Genomic DNA, 24,947 nt, shown 5'->3' with positions numbered 1-24,947 from the left:
GCGTTGGGTCATCACTGACTGGTCCTGATGCTCCCCAGGCACTGTGGCGGGGGCGGGGCGGGAGGCTGGTATGCTGGTTCTGGCATTGGGTCTTGGAGGTGGAGGCAGCACCTTCAAACCCACTGCCTGCTGCGAGGGACCCAGCCAGCCAGCTCTGCCCTCAGGGAGTTGCTGCCCACCCCCTCCCTGGAAGTGTCCCAGGGACCCAGATCCAGCCCAAAGTGACAGACCTCCTCTAGCTTAGCTTCCAGGAGGGATGGCAGGGCTTCCTGGGCACATGAGCCCCCAGGTCTGAGAAACCTGTAGGGCTGTGGCCTTTTAATCTGATACTAAGAGAGTGGAGAGAGTGCTGAGAAGCCAGCAAACCAGAGGCAGCGGACAGGAAGTGGCTGTGTTTTATCAGAAACCAAGATCAAACCAAGATGAACAGGCTCGCCCTGAATACCTTGCCCAGTGCACTGCTGATGGTGTTGGCCAGCACGGTGGCCTCGGGGTCCCAGATCTGGGCCCGCAGAGGCTCCGGCCCAAGGTGTGCCTGTGTGGCCGGCCACGTGGTCCTGCTGTGGCCCCTGCTGTGGCCCGTGGGCTCTGGGTGCCCGTGGGGTGGGTCGTGCCCGAGCCTCTGCTCTCCCATGACCTCTGCATGTGTACCAGGGGCTCTGGGTGGGGGAGGACCCCAGGGTGCCCCTGGGAATTCCCAGTCCTTTTGAGTTCCACCCAGCCTCACCCTGCTGTCTTTTCGGAGGGACCTTGCTCCCTGGTCCCTGCCAAAATTACAATCAGGAGCTAGAAGTGTCAAAATGGAACCGTGGGTCCTTCCTGTTCAGGTCAAAAGCAGAACTCATGCCCTGCTCTGGCCTCCAGGGTCACAGAGTGGAACTAGGAAGAAGGTTTCAGTTCACTGCATGCCCACCCATTTGTGAAAGCCCGGAGTTGCCCCAGAGTTCTCCCAGTCCTTTCAGGTTCCACAGCCGGGTGGCCTGTCGGGCCAGTGTGTGCCCATGACCTCAGCTGACCAGGGCACTGCCAGATCCGGGCGGCCTCAGGAGAGCACCCCACATCTGAGCCAGAAGTGGCTCCAAGTAGAGGAGGGGAACCCCCCATCCCAAGTGCCCCAACCATGCATGTGGCCTAGTAGGGGGGCTATAACCACAGCTCTCCATGCTTGTTCCTGTGGCCACAGATGGAACCCCAAAGGGTCAGCTGGCAGGTAACCCCATCCTGGCCTATGGAAGCTAAGGCCCCTCAGCACCAGGCTGCGGACCCTGAGCTGCTCACAGCTGGAGCCCCTCCCACACAGGGGGGATGGCGAGGGGCGGGGAGAGGGGAGGGGAGCCGATCACAGCTGGAGTGGTACCCCTGGAGCCCCTGCCACCTGGAGGGAAGGGAGTGTACCTCGGTTAGGCAAGACAACCCACAGGCCGCAGGTCCTTCCCTTGACCGCAGGAAGCTAGTAGGGGGGGTGGTCTGTCCCCACAAGTGTCGTCCCCACTCGCTTCCTCACTCAAGCATTGGGACAGCCTCTGCCAATGGCTCCAGCCTGGCCCCAGTGTCCACAGCCCCTCAGGGACAGGACACCTGGACACACGGCAGCTCTGGGAGCTGAGGGCGGCCAGCCGGGAGCAGAGGCAGGGCCTGCAGCCAGCCCTGCGCTCAGCTGCAGGCAGAGGTCACAGCACCCGTGCCCCGCGGCCAGGACTGGCTACCAGAGCCTTGATGCCTGAAACCAGCATCGCGGGGCTTTGCAGACTGAGACCCCTCTGGGTGCCGACAGCTCAGGTCAGTGTCAGTCCAGGTCCCCCAGCGACACGCTCTGCCTCAGCTCTCTGTGTGCCTGGAGGGGCTTGCAGGCCTGGACCAGCTTGAAGAGCCCTCATGTATTTGGGGCGCTGACTCAGCTGGGACAGCTGGTCCAAGAGCAAGGAGGAGGCGCTCCAGCCGGCCACTCGAGCCCAGGTGTGTGGTGCCTCCCTGATGATGTGCCAGCCTGAAGGCTGCACTGCACGCTCCTCAGATCAAAGGGCAGCCCAGCACCAGGACTCAAGGTGCAAAACCCCAAGTCCAGGCAGGTTCAGAAACCCAAGGCCACCCCCACCCCACCCCCACCCCCCAACCCACTGCCACTGGCAAGGATTTTGCATCAGAGTCACCCTTGAGCTTGCCCTTGCCCAGCAGGGGGGCGCTGGCGCAACTGAGTGCAGCCACAGAAGTGGTTCATCTGGAGACCCCGGGCGCCCTGAGGATTACCCTTCACAGTGGACAGAGCTCTGAGCTTCAGGGACTGAGACTCAAAAGAAAAACTGAATCTATTCCTTTCAAACCCCACACACGCCACAAAACCCCATAGTTCATATTTGGTAAAAGACAAGAAAAAGAGGAAACATCAACAAAGGGAGAAAAGTTTGAGCAAGAGGCAGTGGGAGGCCCACATCCGAGGCAGGGCGAGCTGATGTCAGATCAGCTTCCTGTCAAAGACAAAGCCTCTGCCAAAGTGCAGACCCCTAGATGAGGCCCCTCTGACTGCCATCAGAGCCTGCCATAAACCCAGAGGCATGGCCAGTAAGTGACAAGGAACAGAAGCGCCCTGGGGAGGTTACAAGAGGAGAAGGCAGGGTCCAGATGCACCCTGGGAGGTGAGGATTCAAGCCTCTTTCATGTAGAAAAAGTGTTTACATCAACCTTTAAACAGGTATCAACCTTTAAAACCAAAAAGACAAAGTTAAGATGTAGTTGTGTCTGCTTTATGTAAAGACAAGAAAGAATTGGACAGAAGCAGATTGCAACAGAGGCTTGAACCCCCACCTCCACTCCAGGACTTAGAGTTTCAGAGAGACCAGGGAAGAGGAGGAAACCACCCACCGATTCTCCAAACCCACACATTCTCAGGCCCATGAAAACCCACCATACACGTTCACCACTGCTCAATTCACTGTCCATGGCAGAAATTTTCAGGGCCATAGTTTCTGGCCAAATGGAAAAAAAAATTGATGCCCCCCCACACAGTTGCTAATTGGAACCTTTAAGGCACTCTGCTCAACATCGCTTGAGTTCAAGAGGAAATCAAGTTTAATGTTTACAGACACGTCAGAAAGGAGAGCGCACAGTGCTCACTGATCAACATGGTGAAAACCTCTGTCCCTGCAGAGACAGAAGCCTAAGGGCCTGGGTGGCTTTGTGCCGGATGAAAAGGAGTGATGACGCACACCTGCAGGACAGAGAGCTCGAGCCAAGGGCTCAGGAAGTGAGGGAGGGAGGGAGGAAACAGACAATAGAAGAAGCTGGAGAGTCTGAAAACAAACGCAAGAGCTGCAACTGATAAATACACCGAAACCCATTTCTTTGGAAAAAGCAATCCAGTAGGTCTCATCTGGAAGACAGTGTGTGTGGCAGGTGCCAGGGAGCTTCGAAAGGGAAGGGGCAAGGTGGCTGCCAGCTGGGCAGTGGCCTCTGAAACTCATCTAGAAGCTTTGGGACAGAGTTGGTGTCGCCCTGAACCTCAGACCAATGGCCAGGAGAGAGAAGTGAGCAGCAGGACTCTGGCCCTGGAAGGTACAGGGCAGAGCACGTTCCTGGGGAGATGCGCCCCCTTCACATCACGGGCCAGGTCAGCCCAGGTGCAGGAAATGAAACGATTAAAGGAATGAGAGACTGCGTATTTCAGAGTAAGGATGCTGAGCATAAAAACTAAGGGAGAAGCTGTTAGAAGATAGACTCTGAGACGAAAACCCTAATTTGAAAAGACACATCCCAGTTGTTTATTGCAGTGCTGTTTACAGTAGCCAGGACATGGAAGCGACCTAAATGTCCATCAACAGAGGAATGGACAAAGAAGATTTGGTATATATATATGATGGAATATTACTCAGCCAGGAGAAAAGTTTGCCTGGAGAAATGTCAATAACCTCAGATATGCAGATGATATCACCCTTATGGCAGAAATCGAAGAAGAACTAAAGAGCCTCTTGATGAAGGTGAAAGAGGAGAGTGAAAAAGCTGGCTTAAAAAAACATTCAAAAAACTAAGATCATGGTATCCAGTCCCATCACTTCATGGCATATAGATGGGGAAACAATAGAAACAGTGACAGACTTTATTTTCTTGGACTCCAAAATCACTGCAGATGGTGACTGCAGCCATGAAATTAAAAGACACTTGCTCCTTGGAAGAAAAGCTATGACCAACCTAGACAGCGTATTAAAAAGCAGAGACATTACTTTGCCAACAAAGGTCCATATGGTCAAAGCTATGGTTTTTCCAGTGGTCATGTATGCATGTGAGAGTTGGACCATCAAGAAGGCTGAGAGCTGAAGAAATGCTGCTTTTGAACTGTGGTGTTGGAGAAGACTCTTGAGAGCCCCTTGGACTGCAAGGAGATCCAACCAGTCAATCCTAAAGGAAATCAAGCCTGAATATTCATTGGAAGGACTGATGCTGAAGCTGAAGCTACAATACTTTGGCCATCTAACCCGAAGAATTGACTCATTAAGAAAGACCCTGAAGCTGAGAAAGATAGAAGGCAGGAGGGGAAGGGGATGACAGAGGATGAGATGGTTGGATGGCATCACTGACTCAATGAACATGAGTTTGAGCAAGCTCCGGGAGATGGTGAAGGACAGGGAAGCCTGTTGTGCTGCAGTCCATGGGGTCAGAAAGAATCAGACCCGACTGAGTGACTGAACAACAACATTACTCAGCTGTAAAAAGCATGATATAATGCCATTTGCAGCAATATGGATAGACCTAGAGATTGTCATTTGAATGAAGTAAGTCAAAAAGAGAAAGACAAATGATATGAAATCATATCATATCACTTATACGTAGAATCTGAAAATTGGTACAAATGAATTAATTTACAAAACAGAAACATATTCACAGACATAGAAAACAAACTTCTGGTTACCAAAGGGGAGAGAGTGGGAAAGGATAAATTAGGAGTTTGGGATTAACATTTACACACTGTTGCTGCTGCTAAGTCACTTCAGTCATGTCCGACTCTGTGCGACCCCATAGATGGCAGCCCACCAGGCTCCGACATCCCTGGGATTCTCCAAGCAAGAACAATGGAGTGGGTTGCCATTTCCTTCTCCAATGCATGAAAGTGAAAAGTGAAAGTGAAGTCTCGGGCTCCTCCATCCATGGGATTTTCCAGGCAAGAGTACTAGAGTAGGGTGCCATTGCCTTCTCCAAACATTTACACACTACTATATATAAAATAGATAAATAAGAAGGACCTACTGTAGAGAACAGGGAAGGGAACCATATTCAATGTCTGTAATAACCTATAACCTATAATGGGAAGGAGAAGGAAATGGCAACCCTCTTTAGTATTGTTGCCTGGAGAGTCCCATGGACAGAGAAGCCTGGCAAGCTAAGGTCCATAGGGTCGCACAGGGCTGGACACGACTGAAGCAACTTAACATGCCCGTACACACGCATAATAGAAAAGAAACTGGAAAAGAATGTATATATATATACAGAATCAATTTTCTGTGCACCTGCATCAGTGTAAATCAACTACACTTCAACAAATTAAATCAAAAAGAAGACTGACTCTAAAAACAAAGTTTGTAGATAAAAAATTGAGTAGATGAAAACATTCAGTATTTGTCTCATGCAGAAGGTGAATGGTAATTTTTGTGTCTAAGGAAATCTCAGGAATAAAAGCAAAAAGGCAAATACCCCATAGAAAAGTCTGTTGTAAACACAAAATGCAGAAGAGAAGAAATGAAACTTGTTCTCAAACATTTGAAAAGGCTGCTCTGTATGATAATCAGGTATTCCAATCAAAGTACCTAGATTCCTGGTCTAGTTATCAAGCTGGACACTGTTTTTAACAACTGTGATGCTCACGAGTGGAACCTACACAGAGGGAAAATGTGTGAACGGTGAGTCCAGCTCAATTTTTCCAATAAAATGTTGCTGTGTGAAAAAAAAGTAAGTGAACAATAACCAAACTAGGCCATTTCTGCTGGATGGCGGCATTGTAAGTGTTTTCAATTTTCTTCATTATCCCAGTTTGTATTTTTCAAACTGCTACAATAAACATATAAACTGATTTTTTAAAAATTCATACATTTAAGAAAATTTCAATTCTGTGGTGGTCAATGCATTGCTTTAAAATATCTCTGGGTTCCCAAAGTGGTCAGTTTTTCTGTCCCCAGTGCGGACAGAGGGCAGTCCTCAGTCCACAGACTGACGGCAAGTGACTCTCTGCTGGGACGCTGGCTCCCAACTCGGTCACTCATTCACTCATTCTCAGAACAAGTGCTACCTGTCTGGTCTCTGGCACTGTTCTCGATCCTAGGATTTTGACTTCTGCCAAGCCCTTGTGGTGCGCCACACCTCTGTCCCTCCCCCAAACTCCCATCACCCTGAAACCCTCACCACTGCAAAGCCAATGCACAGCCACATCCATGCTGTTTATAAAATGAACTGGGGACTTCCCTGGTGGTCCAGTGGCTAAGACTCCGTGCTCCCAGTGCAGGGGGCCCGGGTTCAATCCCTGGTCAGGGAACTAGATCCCACAGGCCACAACTAAGAGTTTGCTTGCTGCAACTAAGAACTGCCACGGCAAAATAAAAATAAATATTAAAAAAAAATGAATTGGTGGATTTTCGTCACTAGATATTCAACAAGGGCCTCCAGAACACTGTTGAATGGTTCCAACTTGCAACTAACTATAAAGCGTTTACTTTTCGTCTTTTGTAACCAGATACGAATAAACATGTTTACAAAGTAAAACCACAGATGGGTGGGAGCACTGGTCCCGCTGGGCTGCCGTTCTGTGTGTCCCCGCCCTCGGGGCACTGGAAGAGGACCGTGCCCCATGCTTGGGGAGGCCCCTCAGCCAGGAGCCCTGGCCCTGCTGAGGTCTCGCCCGTCAAGGAAGCTGGCCTCAGTCCCTGACTTACTCCTCAGCCAGCCAGGGAACACTTCCAGCTACTCTTGGCTATAGCCCAGGGCACAACTCCCCCAGACGACCCTCCCCTGGAAGCTTCCAGAGTGGTGGAATCAGGCTTCGTGGGTGTGAAGGTCTCTGCATTGCAGACTGGCCAGGTCTGAGCACCCAGGAATCTGACCCCACACTGTGGGCTCTGTGGTGACCCGTGGGCAGAGGGCGGAGGCCGTGAAGGCCTGGGCCACAGCGACCTGACCACAGCAGGCACGGCCAGTCTTCAGGGGGAGCCTCAGGCAGCGGGCGTGGTCCCTGCCTGGACAGTCACTCAGGACCCCAGGTCCCAGAGGACCAGGGCTGGGTGATGCCCACAGCAGCCTCCCTGTGGGCCTGGCTGCCACTGACACCCACAGCCTCAATTCGTCAGCAGCTCCCTGGCGTGGGGAGGCCAGACCTGCTCCCCATTCCCAGAGGTGGGGGAACCAGACCTGCTCCCCAGGGGTAAGGGACCAGACCTGCTCCCCATTCCCAGGGGTGGGGGAACCAGATCTGCTCCCATTCCTAGGGGTGGGGGGCCAGACCTGCTCCAATTCTCCCAGGGGTAGGGATGGTGGCTCTGAGGGTCCCTAAGCCCCACAGCCAGGACAGATGCCAGGACTGGGGCCCCCATCAACATGACCCCAGGGTTGCTATGCCTAAGTCTATGCCCAGTGCCAAGTGACTGTGGACAGGTCACAGTGACTTCCCATTCTGGACCTCGGTTTCCTCCCGGTCACAGAGAGCCAGGGGTGCTGTGAGCGTGAGTCTCATGTGCCAAGTACACAGGCCCAAGGGACCCAGATGTTTGCTCAAACTCTTCTCTGAATGTGCTGCAAAGATGTCTCTTAGATGGAGTCAACACTGAATCAGTGGACTCTGGGTAAAGCAGATTGCCCTCAATGCTGTGGTTGGGCCTCATCCAGTCAGTTGAAGGCCTTAAAGGAAAGATGGTGTCCCCCAGGAGGAGAGACCTCTGCCTCTGGACAGCCTGGAACTCCAGCTGTAGCATCAGCTCTCTGCAGGTTCTCCAGCCTGTCCTGCAGACTTGCGGTCTGTCAGCCTCCATAGTTTCACAGGTCAGCTCCACCAAACCAACCTGTCTCTCTGTACAAACACATGCAAACACGTGCACATGTTTACACACACACACACACACACACGTGCACATGTCCTGTTGGCTCTGTCTCTCTGGGGAGCCCACACTTCATAGCTCCCAGGAGAAGCACCTCAGGTTCAGGGAAAGCTGCTGGCATTTTTTGACAGCACCTCCAGGTAGGTGGGCACAGCTGTGCCTTCCTGCTCTGTGTGTTTCAGAAGCGGCAAGGGTGCCTGGCTCCCACATCTCTCTGCCCTGCAGTGGTGGCACCCCAGCCCCGAGTCCATGTGCACAGCTGCAGACCTGGCCTCATGGGGTGCCATGCTAAACAGGGATCGTGCCAGGGCTCACGTGGAAGCTTGAGTCTGCTGGCTCCCTGGCACCCCCAGCCCTGCTGCTCGACTGCTGGGACAGTGAGCAGCCTGGACACCCCTAGCTATTGGGGGGGACCCTGGAACAAGCAGGAAGGCCTGCCCGGGTCACAGATTGGCAGCTTGGGGACCTAACTGCACCTGCTGCGTCACCAAGATGCCCACTCACCAGTGGTGGGAGCGACTGGAGACCCCAGGCCCGCCCTAGGGCTGCCGTCCGCACGGCCTGCCCTGTCCAGGGTCAGGGGGTGAGTGGGGGAAGGTAGGGGAGGTAGGGGAGGGGAAGGCGGGGGACATGGCTCTTTCTGAACAGCCCAGTTTCCCTGCCCACTGCGGCAGCTGGACATGGACTTCATCAGCCTGACCATGACCCCATTCCAGGGACAGGGCCCCAGAGGCCAGGGGGGTGACAGATGGCAGCATGGCTGGGACAGGTGGGTCTTGGCATCCCAGGGCCCCTGGGGCTTGGCCCCCCACCCTGTCAGCCACTTGCTCAGTAGGTGCAGGGGTTTTGGGTGGTGCCTCCTTCAGACCTCAGCTCCTGGCTCAGGTGGGATTGGGTGAGATGGCCTACAGCCCATTTTAGGTCTTGTTTAGGGAAAAGGGAAATGGACAGGGGCCACATTAGCATTGCAGCCCCGCCCACCTGCGGTGTCACTGGGACTTCACTGTTCCCAGAACTGGCATTCTCAGCTGGCCCCACCACCCACAGGGGCTTAGTCACTAGCGCCTGGTAGCTGCCCCGGTGATGTCGGCTCCAGAGGGACTGAGGGACACACACACAGTGACAGGTGTGCAGGCTACCGGGCCCCACCCCCACATGCCTTCCAGACCAGGGGGGCCAGAGTCACATGGGGCCGCCTCCGGCTCCACGCTGCCCCACCCACGGGGTGAAAACCTCTCCACAGTCCAGTAACCAGCCAGGCGTGGCCTGAGCTGAACTTGTGGGGCCCGATGGACACAAGGCCAGCCTTGCCCACAGGCCCACATCGCCACCTCCCAGGGAAGTGGTTTTCGAATCACAAGTCGATTAGACCATCAGCTAGAGTGCAAACTACTAGCCCATTTCATAGATGGAGGCTGAGCAGCCAGCCCGGCCCCACCCGTTTGGCCAGTGTGTGGGCGGGCCTCTCCCATCCCCTGGACAGCGACGCCCCCTCTGCTGAGCTTCTGAGAGGCCCCTGACTTTCTGGGGTATCTCCTCTCAGAAACCTCCAGGAGCTGACTGTGACCTGCCCCAGGGCTGCGCTGGCTTGGTCCAAGCCAACAGCTGTGGGCAGGCACGTCCATGCAGATTTCAGCTGAGAAACCCGAGGCCGGCGGGGCTGAGTCTGGCTGCCTGGCCAGCAGAGCTCCCAGGAAATATCTCAATTTACTCCCGTCGGGACAAATCCCAGGGCAGCCAGGAGTCCCCTTTCCCTGAACTCATCTGGGTCCTTGGACCCTTGTCCCCACACTCCCAGGGGACAGGCCTCCAAGGGCCTGGTTGTGGGAGATTTAGGTCACACACCCAATGATCGCCTAAAGCTTTAACTGTCTCCCCGCATTTTCACATCATTAGGCCAGAACTCATGAGCCTCTGGACCCTGAGAGAAGAAGTAGACCTGCCTTCAACACAACACACAAACACACACAGACACACACACAATGCACCTGGATACACACACAGACAGACACACACAAAGCACTGTGGACACACACATACGCACAGAGACACATACACTCAGAGGTACCACATGCACACAGACACACACACAGAACAAACACACACAGACACAAAATGCACCATGCACACACAGACACACACAGACACATACACTCAGAGGCACCACACACACACACAGGGGCTCGCTGGAGGACAGACCTGCCCGGCCAACTGTGGAAGCATGAAGAGAGGATGGGGACAGACCAGGGCAGGAAGAGGAGGGCACGGGGCAGGAGGAGGAGGGGGAGGCCCGGGAACCCTCCTTCAGAGCCCGGCCGCGCGGACCCCGTACCCCCGAGAGGGGCCTGGCCTGCCTCCAGCCTCCTTCTGGCTCTGCGGGGCCTAGTGGCCCCCAGATCAGGGGCTCAGCAAGTGCCTGGGCCTTATTGAGAGACTCCCACGGCGGGACCGAGGCTGAGGTCTGCGCGCATCCTTCCGCCATGCTGGCCCCATCCCCTTGGTTACATGCCTCCCAGCAGCCAGTAGCTCTGCAGCAGTGGGCTCAGCGCTTCCCCTTGTGGGGTCTCAGCTCAAGGGGCCTGGAGCAGACGACCAGGGCCACCAGGGCCCCCGCAGCCTGGGCTCCTTGGAGCTGCTTCCCTCGGGAAAGACAGCAGCCGGGGCCTCAAGACTGAGCAGTTCCCCTTCAGAGAAGCTAGCCCGGACACAGAGGAGCCTCTGTCCACTCACCCCTGGATGCCCTGGAGACCTCGGCAGGGGTGTCCCAGCTGGACTGGCAGGGGTGAGTCTGCTCTTCACCAGGCTGGTGCTTCGCGGATCTGGGAAGACACTGGCCACTGGAGACCCCACGGGTGAAGGCGCGGTGCTTCCTGTTCTAAGTCAGCAACTTGGAGGAAGTAGTTACATGTGCTTGATTGCACCACTTGGGGCCCGTCATCCAGCCCCGGCCCCCCTGCCTACACAGCTCCAGCCCGGGGGCTGTCAGAAGAACAACATGCACACAGACACACCATCCCTTATACATGCTCAGGGCGGGAAGCGGAACAGGGTGGGAGCGGATGGAGCAGGAGCAGGGCCCCTGGCAGCACCGCCTGTGCCCTCAGGGGATGGGGAACCCTGGAGGGCAGTGCCCAGGAATTTGCACCCCTGGAAGCGACAGCCTGCAGACCGAGCACACCCATCAGAGAAGAAGCAGACAGGCACAGAGGTTCCAAACTTGTATCACAGAAATGGAAAAGCATCACAGGGCCCGAAGGGCAGAACAAGAAAGTGGAGAGCAAATCAGTGAGCAGGCTGTGGGATCAGCTGGGGGGACAAAGGAAAAAGAGACTCAGAGACAGAGATAGAGAGAGACAGAGAGACAGACAGCACACAGGAGGAAGGGGAGGATAAGGATGAGGAGGAAGAGAGGAGAAGAGGAGACACAGACTGATTACATCCACAAAGAAACAGAAAGCAGAACCTTCAGATGAACCCAGTCTCACAAACATAAACTACCCTTAACTCTGTTTGGAAGATGCAATCTCAAAGACAGATAGATGGAGAAATCCAAGAGGAATCCAAGGGTGGGTGTGGGGGCAACAGTAACCAAAGAAATAAGTACAAATTGTTGAGCCTAAGTAACTGTTGATTCTAAACAAATGATAGGAAACATTTAATATTTAAATTAAATTTTAATATTTTAATATTTAATTTTAATAATACATTGTGACTTGTTGTTCAGTTGATAAGTCATGTCCGACTCTTTGCGACCCCACGGACTGTAGCACAACAGGCTTCCCTGTCCTTCACCATCTCCTGGAGTTTGCTCAAACTCACATCTATTGAGTCAGTGATGCCATCCAACCGTCTCATCCTCTGTCACCCACCTCTCCTGCCCCCAGTCTTTCCCAGCATCAGGGTCTTTTCCAATGCGTCAGCTCTTCACATCAGGTGGCCAAAGTACCGGAGCTTCAGCTTCAACATCAGTCCTTCCAATGAATATGCAGAGTTGATTTCCTTTAGGATTGACTGGTTTGATCTCCTTGCTGTCCAAGGGACTTTCAAGACTCTTCTCCAGCATCACAATTTGAAAGCATGGATTTTTTGGTGCTCAGATAGGAAACATTTAATTTTACATGTGGTAACTATTAAAACTCTTCTAAAGAAGAGAAATAGGCAGGTCTCCTGGTGGTCCAATGCTTAATAACCTGCCTGCCAATGCAGGGGACATGGTTCGATTCCTGCTTGGGGAACTAAGATCCCATATGCTGTGGAGCAATTAAACCTGAGCACCACAACTACGGAGCCTGTGCACCCTGGAGCCTGCGCTCCACAAGAGAAGCCACTGCAGTGAGAAGCCTGCACGCCACCACTAGAGAAAGCCCATGAGCAGCAACAAAGACCCAGGGTGGCCAAAAGTCAATAAAATAAGTAAGTAAATATTTTTTAAAAAGAACAGAAATAGGAAGTACACAGCTGAAGAAGAAGGAAATATGAGAAAAAAATTTTTTTAAGGCAGAAGCAATAGAACAATAAGAAAGGACTGTGAACTAAAAGCCCACAGTAAGACTTTAGGAATGGTTTCAAAAATTCCAGAGAACCCAGAGTTCCAGGGTTGCAGCACCTGTGAACAGGCCAATCTCTCCCTGTTCAAATACAGTCTTGGTGACTTTTTTTGAAAAAAAGAACAAGTTCCAATTAGATGTCTTCTATAAATGGAACTTCCTCTTTATGGAACTATTTCAGAAAATACGACAAAAAAGGAAGAAGAGATTGAGATGCAGCAGTGACTGTCCCTGGCAGTGACCCCACAGAGACATGCCAGTCACAGAGACACCCCTGCCACTCACAGACGTGTCATCTGCTGCCCTAGGCCTTGGAACATGTAGCAACAGACATTAAGATAATCATAAAGTAAATAAAATAACTGATGCTGAAGCTGAAACTCCAATACTTTGGCCACCTGATGCGAAGAACTGACTCATTGGAAAAGACCCGGTTGCTGGGAAAGATTGAGGGCAGGAGGAGAAGGGGATGACAGAGGATGAGATAGTTGGACGGCATCACTGACTCAACGGACATGAGTTTGGGTAAACTCCGGGAGTTGGTGATGGACAGGGAGGCCTGGAGTGCTGCAGTCCACAGGGTCACAAAGAGTCGGACACGACTGAGCGACAGAACTTAACCGAACTGAAATAAAAGTAACAATGTTTACTCTTGAACCCCAATCACATCAACACTTTATCCCTTTGATTGGGAACAAGGAGGACAGAGGGCTGGGCTAGTGGGCGTGGCAGAGATGAGAGAGCACCATCAAGGCTGGAAAGAAGCCCCCAGGACCAAGAGAGGTTGCATGAGAGAAGAGTAGGTGTGGGAACCCCAAGACAGGAGACTGGAGAGACAGGAGCCACTTACCACGCCTGGACCGCAGGACATTCACAAACTACCGTCAACAGCTTTAGGCGTGTTAAAGGTTCCGTGATTATCTTAAAGAATCATCACCTTTTAGAGTCCCAAGTTAAGATATTTGCACAGGGTGTTTCGGGTTTGCTTCCAAACAATCAGGGGTGTGGTAGGTGGGAGAGAGTGGAAAGTGAAAGTGAAGTCGCTCAGTTGTGTCCGACTCTTTGTGACCCCATGGACTGTAGCCTATCAGGCTTCTCTGTCCATGGGATTCTCCAGGCAAGGATACTGGAGTGGGTAGCCATTTCCTTCTCCAGGGGGTCTTCCCGACCCAGGGATCTAGCCCCGGTCTCCTGCATTGGAGGCAGACGCTTTAACCTCTGAGCCACCAGGAAAGCCCACCAGGGAGAGAGTGGGCAGGGATGTAAATAAGACAAGATTAGCCGGGAATTGATTGTTGTTGAAGCAGATGCTGAGGACACATGGATTCACTAAACTGTCTGGTCTATTTGTATATGTGTAAAATTTTCTGTAGTAAAAATTTTTAATTCTAAAAAGAAGCATAAAGTTGCCTAATGGGGGTAGAGGTTCAGTTTTGCAAAATGAAAAAGTTCCAGAGTTTAGTTGCATGACAGTGTGAATATATTTCATAATAGTGAACTTTACACTTAAAAATGGTAAAGATGGCTAAATTGATGTTATGTATTTTACCATAATTAGAAAGAAAAAATGTTACCTATTAAATTGTTAAAAGTGACATTGAAGGCTGAAAATAAAGGATTGGAAAACATACATATCACATAACAAAATACTAAAGATACAATATAGAGATAACATTAAAAGATAGAATTAAATGCAAAAAAACCCACATTAAATGAATAAAGATGTACATAATGAAAGTTCCAATCCACAAATAAAGTTCAGCCATCCTAAATATATACTAAACAAAATCACAATACATGAAAAATAAAAACTGACAAATACGTAAGTGAACAGATAAACCACAAACATAGCAAGCATCTTAATATGCCTCTCTCAGAAATGAATAGATCCCAAAGAAAATTAGGTCTATGGAGAACTTGAGGAATATAATCCCCAGAGGCAGGCATGGCAACTCACTCCAGTATTACTGCCTGGAGAATCCCATGGACAGAGGAGCGTGGTGGGCTACTGTTGCAAAGAGTTGGACATGACTGAAGCAACTTAGCACATGCTCACAACCCTTTATTTTTAACTTGTATGCAGTAAAGTTAAAAAGGGAGGGAAGTAACAAGCAGATCATTTATTAAGCCACAAAGGAAATTTCCATTTGTTCCAAAGCACAGAAATCATAGAGGCCAAATTCAGTGTAATAAAAGTAGATGACAAGTAAAGAAGGTTGTGTGTATATTAGTTACTCAGTTGTGTCTGACACTTTGTGACCCTAGACTACTCTGTCCATGGAATTCTCCAGGCAAGAATACTGGAGTGGGTAGCCATTCCCTTTTCCAGGGGATCTTCCTGATCCAGAGATGGACACCTGGTCTCTTGCCCTGCAGGCAGATTCTCTCCTGTCTGAGCCACTAGGGAAGCCCGAAGCAAAGAATAGCAGTAAAGAAAAACCCAGCACTCCCAAACTGGAGCCAAACCCAAAATGGAATAAAAAGATAACTTGTGGCCTTTCATGCACAAGAGGAAGCAATTAAAGTATGGATCTGGAGCTGTCTGTATCCATACAAGACACCCAAAACCATAACACTGAGGTTAAATTTAAAAACAAACTGCAGAAGAAGGCTTCCTACTACACCATGCACATTTGATATGATCCCAGGAAAAGCACCCACACACTCAGGAACCCACGTCTAGGGCAGCGGCTGCCTCTGCAAGTGAGAAGGCAGTGGTCCTGGGAGATGGATGCAGAGGGCTTTAGTTTTGTGTTTTAAAGTTTTATGAAGAAGAAAGAAGAAAACTTCTGGGCAAAGTAAAGCAAAATATTAAGATTTGATAAAGTTGGATGGTGGGTATATGGGTGTTGATTATGCTGATCTCCACACTTTTCTATAGTTCAAAATAATTTATTTTCTTTTTTAATGAGCATTTTTAAAACAAAAATTTTATTTATTATTTTTATAGTTTTGGCCATACTGGGACCTTTGTTCCCCAACCAGGATTGAATCCTCATCATCCTGCATTGAAAAGTGGAGTCTTAACCACTGGACCACCAGGGAAGTTTCCAAATAATTTTTCTTTTTTTTTTTTTTAAAAGGAAATAACAGGGAGTGACTGCAAATGGGCATGGAGATCTTTTGGGGGTAAGGGAAATACTTTAAAAATGGACTGTGGTGGTGACCGAATAAATTTGCAAATTCAGCTAAAATTCATCATCATTAAATCATACACTTAATATGAGTGGTATTGGCTTGCAAGCTCTGTCTTAATGCAGCTGTAAAAAAATGAATTTAGATTAAGAATAAGAAAAAAAGGGCCAGTAGCTTCCAGTCCCAGCTGAGACAGAGTAAGCCCAACCCACTCCATCTCTACAGTGACCACAGCTGAAAATATCACACAGGATAAAATGGAGCAACTTTCCAGACAGACTAGGGGGAGAAATCAAAACCTGATGAAAGGCTGCTTTCATTGCAGATGTCTCCTACACCCACGGGTTAGATTCAAGGTAGCTTGAACCCCAGGAGAGACAGGAGGCATGGCCAAGAGAACCCTTCCTTTCTGGTCAGTGAACTGGGAGGAGCAATGCCCTGAAAGACAGGCAGAGTGAAAGAGATGCCCTGTTTCATTTTCCTAGTCTTGCCCTAGAGGCAAATTCCTGTCCCAACGCTGCACCCCCAGCATGGTGGTAGTGGTAGCAGCAGCTACAGCAGCGGAAGCTCTGGTCACTTTGACCCACAGGCGACCCAGTCACAGAAAGCAGGAGGCACACCAATGCAGGAGGCTGAAGTTCCTGCTTTATAGCCAGAGGACAGGAAAGGGAGCCTCAGGAAGCCGGAGAGCTTGGGAGAAATTAATAAGAAGATCAAGAAGGAGAACACATAAAGCTTCACATGAAGTTCCAGACTCAACTCTGGGCTGGGAATGTATGGAAATGACCCAAAAGAGCAAGTCAAAGCCTTTGAGAGTTGAATCATGGTGTAGATAGACCACCGTCAAGGTTGAAAACTGGATCAGGGGGTGCAGATGAGAAGTGGATTCAAACAGCACTGCAGAGAGTCTGAAAAGTAAACTCACATTGGAACCACATCCCACAGGAGGCAGATCTGAACTTGTGGTCTAACCCAACCAGGCTGATGGGTGGGGCGGGGGCAGGGTTGGGGGAAGAGCAATGTTGGAGAACACTGGAAAAGATTTTGAGAGGATCATTAAACAATGTCCAAAATGTTTAAAACATAATCCAAAAGTTCCCAAACAACAATAACAACAAAGAAAATCTGACCAAATTGTAAGAGGAAAAAAAAAATACCAGCTGCCAACTCTGAGATGATCCAAATGTTGAAACTATCATGTAAAGCATTTAAATCAATAACTTAAAATATGCTCTATTATGTAAAAAACACATCTTGAAACAAATGCAGAAATATAAAAACTTCAGCAGCAATATAAAAGCTATAAAAAGAAACAAATGGTATTAAAATATGATTATAGATTTTAAAAAATTCATTGAGTGGGCTTATTAGGAGGGTAGTGAAGACAGCAGAGTGAGTGAACTTGGGGACCAGTAGAAATTATCCAATATTAATGACAGAAAGAAGAAAAGATTGACAACAAATGAAGAGAGCCTGGGGACCTGTGGAATAATATCGAGAGACCTAAGGCTTGTGTCACTGGAGCCCCAGGGTGAGAGGAGTAAAGGGCTGGCCCAGAAAAATATTTGAAAAAATAATGGCTGAAAAATGCCCCAAATTTGATGAAAAAATATACTACTGCTACTGCTAAGTCGCTTCAGTCGTGTCCGACTCTGTGCGACCCCACAGACGGCAGCCCACCAGGCTCCCCCGTCCCTGGGATTCTCCAGGCAAGAACACTGAAGTGGGTTGCCATTTCCTTCTCCAAGGCATGAAAGTGAAAAGTGAAAGTGAAGTCGCTCAGTCGTATCCGACTCATAGCGACCCCATGGACTGCAGCCTACCAGGCTCCTCCACCCACGGGACTTTCCAGGCAAGAGTACTGGAGTGGGGTGCCATTGCCTTCTCCAAAAAATATACATTTACAGATTAAAGAAGCTTAGCAAACCCCTAACAAGATAAAGCTGAAGAAAATCAAGCCTATACACACCCTACTCAGACTGCTGAAAACCAAAGACACAGAAAAATGTCCCGAAAGCAGACAGAGTGAAATGACGCATCACATGTAGAGAAGCAATCGCTGGAATAACAGCAGACTTCCCGCCAGAGTCCACGGATGCCAGAAGACAATGGAACAACCTGTACAAAAGCTCTGAAAGGAAAGAAGTCCTTTCCCTCAGCTCTGAATTCTATTCCCACCGGTGAAGGAGATACAAACACATCCTCTGACAAAAGTAGGAAAACTAGTGCTCAGCAGACAAGCTCTAAGAGAAACCGTAAGATTTCAGGAGGAAATGGTATCAGAGGACAACTGGGAAACCTAGAAATGAAGAAAAAAACAGCAGACCCAGTAAATAGCTGGTAAACATGTACGGTATTTCCCCTCTTCAGTTCAGTGCAGTCACTCAGTCACGTCTGATTCTGCGACCCCATGGGAAGCAGCATGCCAGGCTTCCCTGTCCATCACCAACTCCCAGAGCTTCCTCAAACTCATGTCCATTGAGTCGGTGCTGCCATCCAACCATCTCATCCTCTGTCATCCCCTTCCCTCTGGCCCTCAATCTTTTCCAGCATCAGGGTCTTTTCCAGTGAGTCATTTCTTCACATCAAATGGCCAACATTTTGGAACTTCAGCTTCAGCATCAGTCCTTCCAATGAACACCCAGGACTCATCTCCTTTAGAATGGACTGGTTTTCTATGATCCAACGGATGTTGGCAATTTGATCTCTGGTTCCTCTGCCTTTTTAAAATCCAGCTTGAACATCTGGAAGTTCTCGGTTCACATACTGTTGAAGCCTAGCTTGGAGAATTTTGAGCATTACTTTGCTAGTGTGTGAGATGAATGCAGTTGTGCTGTAGTTTGAACATTTTTTGGTATTGCCTTTCTTTGGATTGGAATGAAACTGACCTTTTCTAGTCCTGTGGCCACTGCTGAGTTTTCCAAATTTGCTGGCATATTGAGTGCAGCACTTTCACAGCATCATCTTTTAGGATTTAAAATAGCTCAGCTGGCATTCCATCACCTCCACTAGCTTTGTTTGTAGTGATGCTTCCTAAGGCCCACTTGACTTCACACTCCAGGATGTCTGGCTCCAGGTGAGTGATCATACCATCGTGGTTATCTGCATCAGGAAGAGCTTTTTTTATATAGTTCTTCTGTGTATTCTTGCCACCTCTTCTTAATATCTTCTGTTTCTGTTAGGTCCATACTGTTTCTGTCCTTTATTGAGCCCATCTTTATGAAATGTTCCCTTGGTATCTCTAATTTTCTTGAAGAGATCTCTAGTCTTTCCCATTCTGTTGTTTTCCTGTTTCTTTGCATTGATAACTGAGGATGGCTTTCTTATCTTTCCTTGCTAGCCTTTGGAACTCTGCATTCAGATGGGTATCTTTCCTTTTCTCCTTTGCCTTTCACTCCTCTTCTTTTCTCAGCTATTTGTAAGGCCTCCTCAGACAACCATTTTGCCTTTTTGCATTTCTTCATCTTGGGAATGGTTTTGATCATTGCCTCCTGAACAATGTTATGAACTTCCTTCCACAGTTCTTCAGGCACTCTATCAGATATAATCCCTTGAATCTATTTCCCCTCTTTATGTCTTTACAATATGTTGATGGTAATAATGATGACATTGTCTGGTGGGGTTTTCAATGTACATGGATGTTAAAATGGACTTCCCTGGAGGTGCGGAGGTAAAGAATCTGCCTGCAATGCAGGAGACACAGGTTCAATCCCTGGGTTGGGAAGATCCCCTCTGGAGAAGGAAATGGTAACTTACTCCAGTATTCTTGCCTGGAGGATTCCATGGACAGGAGCCTGGTGGGCTACAGTCCATGGCGTCACAAAGACTTGTGACTTGATTAGTGACTGACCGTGTACGCAGATGAAAAATAGACACAACTACATCATAAAAGGAGACCAGTGAGGAACACAGTTTTAACATTCCGGTTCATTTCACTTGCAATGGTAGAGTGGACACTTCAAGTAGACAATGAGGTGTTTAGTATATATATTGTAATCCCTGGAGCAACTGCTGAAAAACTTATATAAAAAGATGTAGTTAAAAGCCTGCTAATAAATTAGAATGTAATACTCAAAACCCTGATACAATAAAGGAATGCAAGAAAGTTGAACAGAAAAGTGAAAACCAAAGAGCAAACAGAAAATGAAGATTTGAACAACACCTAAATCCAATGATGTTAATAATTACATCGTGTAAACAATCTAAATACACCAGTTGCAAGACAGATACTGGCACATGGAGTTTCTAAAAATGTGGCCCAACTATATGCTGCCTGTAAGAAACACACTTTATTAATTTTTTAATTGAAGTATATAGTTGACTTACAGTGTTGTGCCAATGTCTGCTGTACAGCAAAGTGACTCGGTTATACGCACATATATTCTTTTTAATATATTCTTTACCATTATGATTTATCATAGGATATTGCATATAGTTTCTTGTGCTATACATTAGGACCTTATTTTTTATTGATTCTAAATTTAATAGAGAAACACACTTTAAATATGATAGTATAGGTAGGTTAATAGAAGATGGATGGGGAAGATATACCATGCACTAATAAAAAGAAAACTAGAATGACTGTGTGAATATCAAGCAAAGTACACTTCACATCAACGCACGTTACCAGGTGCATGGCAGGTCCTGACTTGAAAGGATCTATTTAACAAGACAATACAACAGTTGTAAAATGTGTATACATCTAATGACAGAATGTCAAAATATTAATACAGGAAGCAAAATTTGAAAGAAATAAAAGGAGAAATAGATGATTATAAGAGGAGGCTTCATTACTCCTCTCCCAGTAATCAATTTTTTTAAAAATTAGACACAAGATCAGCAAGTACACAGAAGACCTAAAAAATAGCACTGACCATCAGGACCCAAAGAACATTTCATCCGGAGCAGTAGATGTCCACAGCACAGCCACCAGGGAAGGCTGTGTCCAGGGCCACGGAGCAAAGCAGAGCACACTTAAGAGAACTGGAATCATGTGGGGTATGTTCTCCAGCTGCATGGCATTGCTAATTGGAATTGAACCAGAAAGCAAGCAACAGAAAGACACAGGGCACTCTCGGAAGAAATGATGTACTTCTAAATAATCCATGGATCAACAGAAGCCTCAAGAGAAATTAGAAAACATTTCGGATGGAATGAAACGAAACACAACATATTGTGTTTGTAGGAAGCAGCTAAAGCAACATGTAGAGGGAAAATCATAGCAGTAAACCTATCCATTAGAGACCCAACAGCGTGAATGATTCACAAGCATTGTGCCAAGTGAAGAAAGCCAGGAGGAAACACATAAGGCCGGATAGAGACTCAGTGTGCGCAGGGGAGGTTAATAGCAAAACTGCAGTGAGAACCGCTTTCCAACCATCACAGGGATGGATCTGAAAGACAAAGAGGAAATGGGGTGCAGCATCCTGTGTCTAGTGCACAACACACACCCTGTTTGGTGCAGCACCCCAGCCTGACGCCCACAGGGTGACTGGAGGGTCTGTGTCTTCATGCGGCAGCATTCGTATGAAGTGTCGTGAAATCCCATCTTCCAGGGATGTGGCCTCAGCAAACCCTGGAAACATCCGTGCTAGGGGATTGAAGTGGTTGAACGGCTGGCAGCAAGAAGGCAGACAGGGAGCTCTGACAACGTGGAGCAGAGGACATCACTGGCTTTGGTGGGGAGCGACCAAGAGGGACAGGGCTTTGCACTACAAGGAAAACTGAAGCCACGGACAAGTGAGCTTCTGCAGCAGGAGTCTGGGAATAATCTTCTCCCCTAGGTCAGCTAAGAAAGTCCATCTGCAGGCACTTCCGCCTTCACCTTCCAGATAGTTGACTTTATTTCATCAGGTGCTCATTGAGGACTCCAGGGCTGGGGCCGGACTCTAAGCACAGAAGGTGCATGGCTGTGCGCTCAGAACATCAGGGCCTGTGAGAAGGCAAGCATGTCATGGTGACATAAAGCAGGATGAGGGGGCCCCCAGTGTTCTAGGCGTGGAGGTGGGCGGGCAGGAGGCAGCCAGGTGAGTATAGAAAGAAGGGAGAGATGCCTTCCCCTTGAGGTCCTGAACATCAGCCTGGGTGCCCCAGCCTCCTTCCCACCCAGTCACGTCCCCACAACACACTCCCCGAGAGCACGAGAAGCGGGCTCCTTTGAGACAGTGTGCAGGTTAAGAAATATTCAATGATGGAGCACCATGAGAAGGGTTCCTGGCTCACTGTGCAGAGGTTCCCGTGGCGGGGCAGCTGGCGTCAGACACTGCAGCCCATGAGGCTGTGCCCGTGGGGCGGACGAGGAGGCATGAGACCTGGAGAAAGAAAGAGCCTGCACCCAGCACCCAGAAGGCAGAATGCAGTCCCTTGAGAACTCGCCCCATGTGACGAGCGGGCATTTAAGTGAACACCGAGGCTGCCGGCAGCTCTTCTCCAGCCCTCCCTAGTCCCCAGCTCCTGGCAGGCAGTGCCACCATCTTGCCTCCCTCGGCCAACCCCCTCCCAACTGGCCTGCAAGTTCCCCCACCTCCTCCTCCACTCCAAATCGTCTTCTCCAACCCTTCCCCCCATCTTTGCTTTTTTTCTTTTTTAATTTCTTCCCACCAGTAACTTCCTACTGAGTGTTGATTCAGCTGCTGCTCTTTTGTGGGGAGGCGGGGGTGGGAGGCGCTGGCAGAGGCAGCTGTGGAGGGGCGGGTGGAGTAGGCACACGCCACTGGGGGTGGGGGGAGCAGAGCAGGAAATAGAACTAGCCGTGCAGGTGCTCTAAACAATTCCCGCTCCCTTGAATCCCCACAAATCCACACCAACAGGCAGAAGTCACCCAGCCAGGGTGATGGAGATGCCCAGCCTAATCCAGGCCATGTGTGTGCGTTGGGATAGCCAAGTGAACCTAGAAAGGAGAAGAGGTCTGAGAGGCGGGGACTGCTTCTAACTCTCCTGTCCTGAACACTGGCCACAGCACCACCAGCCCCACTTCCCATATCTAAACAGAGGGCCCTTTCTCCTTGCCTTCCTCCTTGTAGCTTTCTCTGTTCATGGGAGGAAGTTGAAGAGGTGACTCTCTCTCCCTGGCATGCCTGAAAGGAGGGTGTCTGAGCACCCCAGGGAGGCTGGGGTGGGGGCTGGCCTGGGCAGGGGTTGCTGGACCCTCCTCAAAGCACAGAGATGAACTGACAGGTTCGACGGTGTGGAAGGTCACACTGAGAAGAGTCCCTGGTGGACAGAGGAAGACTTGGCTCCAAGTTCAAAGGAGACTGAGCCAGCAGAAACGTTAAGCAACTATCAACTTGAGGGAAAACAAGAAAGCTGTACCAAGATGAAAATGTAATTATCATGAGTGCACTTGGCTCAGCAGTGCACATTTACACAGTCAGAAGAAGGGAAGCACTGAGCCAGGTTAAAAATAAAACTGTGATAACAGCTCCAGCCAGAGGCGAGGGGTGGGTGGGGGTGTGAGGCACTATCACCTCCTCTACCAGAACAGGAAGGACACAGTGCTTTCCCACACCGCTCCCCTCAGCACAAAGGCCGGGCTGATCTGTGGGGCACCCACGGGTCGGGGGAGGGCATCAAATCCTAACCCAGTCCCCTGGGTCGTTCCTCTCCTTCCTGGGACTTGTCACATTGCCATTTCCTGTTCAGTTTGTGTTTCCATTTGAGAACATCTTGGTGGATGCATGGCCATGGAAAGTCTGGGTTGCCTCCATCTAAGCAGGTTTTGTGTCTTCCATCCTGGATGGAGTAGCTCAGTTCCCACATTCGTTGTTTGGGCTCCTCCTCTCCTGGGGGCCCAGCTGCGAGCCTGGAGGCCGAGGCTAGGGCAGCCCTTGTGCTTGGGGTCTAACAGCTGGCCTTGGTTTCCTACAGTCTCCCCCTCCCCCAGGTTGTGAGCATAAGTGAGGACATGGGAAAGAGTCCTGCAGTGGGCCTGGCACACAGCAGGTGCCCAGTAAATGTAAAGATTAAATCATAAAGAGAAGACTGAGACGAGGTCCCAGCCCTCATGTAGCTTTTTTTTTTTTTTGAAACTTCAGTTCAGTTCAGTTCAGTTCAGTCGCTCAGTGTGTCCGACTCTTTGCGACCCCATGAATCACAGCACGCCAGGCCTCCCTGTCCATCACCAACTCCTGGAGTTCACTCAGACTCACATCCATCGAGTCAGTGATGCCATCCAGCCATCTCATCCTCTGTCGTCCCCTTCTCCTCTTGCCCCCAATCCCTCCCAGCATCAGAGTCTTTTCCAGTGAGTCAACTCTTCGCATGGAGGTGGCCAAAGTACTGGAGTTTCAGCTTTAGCATCATTCCTTCCAAAGAAATCCCAGGGCTGATCTCCTTCAGAATGGACTGGTTGGATCTCCTTGCAGTCCAAGGGACTCTCAAGAGTCTTCTCCAACACCACAGTTCAAAAGCATCAATTCTTCGGCACTCAGCCTTCTTCACAGTCCAACTCTCACATCCATACATGACCACAGGAAAAACCACAGCCTTGACTAGATGGACCTTTGTTGGCAAAGTAATGTCTCTGCTTTTAAATATGCTATCTAGGTTGGTCATAACTTTCCTTCCAAGGAGTAAGTGTCTTTTAATTTCATGGCTGCAGTCACCATCTGCAGTGATTTTGGAGCCCCCCAAAATAAAGTCTTAATTAAATAACTTTTGGCTGTGCTGGGTCTTTGCCGCTGTGTGGGCTTTTCTCTAGTCACCGTGAGCAGGGCTACTCTCTAGTTGCTGTACTTGGGCTTCTCAGTGCAAGGTCTTCTCTTGCTGTAGAGCACGGGCTCTAGGGCATGTGAGCTTCTTTAATTGCGGCTCCTGAGCTCTAGGCACACGGGCTTCAGTGGCTGTGGTGCACAGGCTTAGTTGCCCCTTGGTATGGGGGATCTTCCCAGACCAGGGATCGAACCCGTGTCCCCTGCACTTGCAGGCAGATTCTTCTTTTTTTTTTTTTAATTAACTAATTAATTATTTTTTTTTAAGTTAGTTAATTTATTTTCGGCTGTGCTGGGTCTTTGTTGCTATGCGTGGGCTTTCTCTAGTTGCCACAAGTGGGGGATCCTCTTTGTTACTGCGGTACTTGGGCTTCTCATTGAGGTGGCTTCTCTTGCTGCAGAGCACGGGCTCTCGGTTGCAGGGGCTTCAGGAGTTGCAGCACACAGGCTCAGGAGTTGTGGCATGCAGACTTAGTTGCCCCGCAGCACGT

At 49.5% G+C, this 24,947-nt stretch overlaps 1 protein-coding gene across 1 annotated transcript in view; it reads right to left on the bottom strand.

Moving 5' to 3' along the window:
* Positions 1–11,054, bottom strand: part of ITGB2 (integrin, beta 2 (complement component 3 receptor 3 and 4 subunit)) — a 29,868-nt gene extending 18,814 nt beyond the window's left edge. Inside the window, exon 1 of the mRNA XM_010834881.1 lies at positions 10,797–11,054. The gene's annotated coding sequence lies outside the window, so the exon portion shown is untranslated. The remainder of the gene's footprint in view (positions 1–10,796) is intronic.
* Between the last annotated feature and the right edge of the window lie 13,893 nt (positions 11,055–24,947).

This window comes from Bison bison, unplaced genomic scaffold (genome assembly GCF_000754665.1).
Source record: "Bison bison bison isolate TAMUID 2011002044 unplaced genomic scaffold, Bison_UMD1.0 scf7180017864037, whole genome shotgun sequence".
Lineage (NCBI taxonomy): Eukaryota > Metazoa > Chordata > Mammalia > Artiodactyla > Bovidae > Bison > Bison bison.
Note: the sequence above shows the minus strand (reverse complement) of the source record. Positions and strands in the feature narration are given on the sequence as shown.